The sequence below is a fragment of the Galeopterus variegatus genome, unplaced genomic scaffold, assembly GCF_000696425.1.
Source record: "Galeopterus variegatus unplaced genomic scaffold, G_variegatus-3.0.2 Scaffold93, whole genome shotgun sequence".
Taxonomy (NCBI): Eukaryota; Metazoa; Chordata; class Mammalia; order Dermoptera; family Cynocephalidae; genus Galeopterus; species Galeopterus variegatus.
In genome coordinates, this window is record NW_007726204.1 from 1,050,062 (window position 1) to 1,053,175 (window position 3,114).

Genomic DNA, 3,114 nt, shown 5'->3' on the forward strand with positions numbered 1-3,114 from the left:
CTGGCCCCAGCCACCTTGTTCTCTGGGAAGCACCCAGAGTGCGTGTCTGTGCCTCTTTTTCATGCTTCTCTTGCATCGTTCTCTGCTTCTGTCACCATCTCTCTAACCACTGCCCTCTCATCTGTTCTTGCACTAATCAAGCCAAGACATTTATTGTGTGTCAGGCAGTATTCTAGCCCCTGAATAAAACAGCGTTGCCATCACCCCCCCAATCCCAGCCCTTATGGAGAATCCTTTCTAAGGCCTCCTGCAGGCCCAGTTCTTTCTCTTTGTCCCTATCCCTGTTTCTGCCCCCCCGGTGACCCTAGCTGTCTCCTCTTTGGCCCTCTGGATCTCTCTGGCATGATCCAGGCTGGGAGAGGGATCCTTCTGTTTTCCTGTCTCCTAATGGAAAGCATACCTGGTCACTTCACTCCACCACCCACAACTCCAAGACCTTAGCTGCTTTTCTGTCTGGGGCTCAGGCATCCTTTCCCCTAAATCCTTCTGGGACAAGGCTTGAGGTTTATAGGGGAAACTTTTATGGGGATTTTGGTCCTGAAGAGGTGAACTCATCATCCAGTGCCTCTCTCTCCATGCCCATACCCTTCCTTCCTTTGTCCCACATTTCTCTCTCTCTCTCTCTCTCTTTTTTTTTTTTTTTGCAGCTGGCTGGTATGGGAATCCAAATCCTTGAACTTGGTGTTATAACACTGCACTCTAACCAACTGAGCTAACTGGCCAGTCCTGTCCCACATTTCTTGAGCACCTGCTGTATGCCAGGCTCTGCAGAATGAACAGGAGGAGCCCGGGGACTGTTCATTTCATGATTCATTCATTCATCACATTTTAGTCATTCATTAGTTGCTCCTTTCATTCTATTGTTTATCCACTTATTCTTCAGCCCATTAAACATGTACTGAGCGCCTGCTGTGTTCCAGGCCCTGTGTGGGGCAATGCTGGGCACACAGCAGTGACCAGGTCAGAATATGATTCCTGCTCCACAGAGCTTCTACATTATCTGACGAAGATGGCCTGGGATGGTCTCGGCCAGGATGGAGGAAGCACAAGCAGAGGGGTCAGAGCCTAGATGGGAGAAGTGCAGCCCAGAGAGGGTGTCTGCCCCATGTTTGTGCTGGGTGAGGTGGGGACACAGCAGCAGTTGAGACAGACACAATCCCTGCATACCAGGGTCCCAGTCATTTATTTGTCTAGGGACACACTTCCCACCCCATGGGAGTGGTGAGGCCAGGGTGGCTTTCCATACCCATGAAGGGGGCAGAACCATGCAGAGCTGGGGTCATGGGGTCAGACAGGGTCCCAGATCCTAGTTCTGGCTGCACCCCTCAACATGTGAGATTCAGGGCAAGTCACTCAGTATCTCAGCGCCTTTCCTCACCTGGAAGCTCACCTAGAACCTGGCCCAGCCCTGTGCACGAGGTGCTCTTCTTATCTGTATTTCTTTTTGTACATGAGGCTCAAAGAGGGGAACCAGCATGCCCAAGGTCACAGCCAGGAAGTGGCACAGCTGGGATTTGAACCCTGTTGTTTACTTACCTTTACAGAGAGGAGAGATTTTCCTCATTGCTAGGACTTTCTTCATTGCTTGACAGTTTGCTGGTGAAGGCCTGGAGAGATTGATTTCAGCTCAATTTCAGAGGCATTTCCTATTTCCTGGCTCCTGAGCTGAGTTGGGGCAGGAGGCAGTCAATACTCTGCTGGCTTGTTTCAGGCCCTTCTTAGGCTTTCTCTCCAGCTTTGCCTCCTGTTCTCTCTCTGGAATTGTCTCCCACATGTTCTGTCTCTTTGCCTCCATCTCTCTGTCGATTTCTGTCTGTTTCCTGCTCTCTCCTTCTCTCTCTGTTTTTCTCTTCCTCCATCTGCATTCTCTAACCTGTCTTTTCTTCTGCCTCTCTCTGTCTCAGACACTTTACTTTGTTTCTCTCACCTCTTTATCTCTGCCTCTATGTCTCTTGCATTCATTCATTCAGCAAAAATGTATTGAGCACCTACTATGTGCCAGGCCCTTTTCTAGGCACTGGGGATACAGCTATGAACAAAACAGACAAAAATCCCTGTCCTCATGGAAATGACATCCTAGTGTGGATACAAACAAGACAGATAAGTAACATAGTATGTTAGATAGTGTTAAGCGCTAAGGAGAAAATTAAAGAAGGAAGGGAAGCCAGAAAGTGTTGGGGAGTGGTCAGAAGGGACCTCACGAAGAAGGTAACATTTGAGTAGACATTGGGGGAAGGAGCATTCCAGGCAGGGGGAAGAGCCAGTGCCAAGGCCCTGAGGTAGGAGTGGCTTGTTTGAGGCACAATGAGAAGGCCAGTATGGTTGTTGCAGAGGGAGCAGCAAAAGTGGAAAGAGGAGAAGAGTTTGGGTAGGTAGGTGCAGGGGAGAATGCATAGGGCCTGGAGGTCACAAAGGACTCTAAGGGAGACCTTGGGAGGACAGGCTCATTCTCTCTTGGTCTCTGTCTTCTCTCTCTCTCCCTGAGGGAGAGACTGATAGTGACAGGAAAGACATGCATATGAATTGATGTGGGATGCCCCAGCTCCCTCATCAGGCCTCTTGGGCACTTTGCCATGCACTGCACACAGGAGGCCAGGCTGCCTGGGATTGTGGTCTCCAGCTGGCTCTGGGATGGCGGGGCCTGGGTCCAGCCTGGCCAGTTCATTCAGGCCAAGGGCCTGCCCTTCCTGCTGGAGCACCCACTCCAGCCTGTCTGTGACTCCGGTGCCATCTCTCCCCTTACCTGCTCTGTTCTCTCTCTCCAACTCTGTTGCCCTTCTGTCTGTCAGGCTGTGTCTTTTACTGGCGGCATCTTGCCACTTCTATGCCTGTCCCTCTCTGGGCTGTCCCTGCCCTGACTCCCTCCTGTCACTTTCCCTCCCTCTGCCGCCTTCTCTCTTTCCTTGTCTCCTGCTCTCTATTTCTCTTTCTGCCTCTCTCTGGTACCGCCCCTCTTCCATTTCTTTCCTTATCTCTCCCTTTTCTCTTTCTTTCTGGGTCTCTCTGTCTCTCTGGGTCATTCTGTCTTTCTGGGTCTCTGCCAGTTATTCCCTCTTGAGGTGTTTATCTTTTTATCTTTTTTTTTTTTTTTTTTTTTTTTTAAGTTGGAAAGGA

General features: G+C 50.3%; 1 protein-coding gene across 1 annotated transcript in view; it reads left to right on the plus strand.

The window, feature by feature from the left end:
• The window catches only part of LOC103598611 (spectrin beta chain, non-erythrocytic 4-like), a 94,314-nt gene that overhangs the window by 48,029 nt on the left and 43,171 nt on the right, over positions 1–3,114 (plus strand).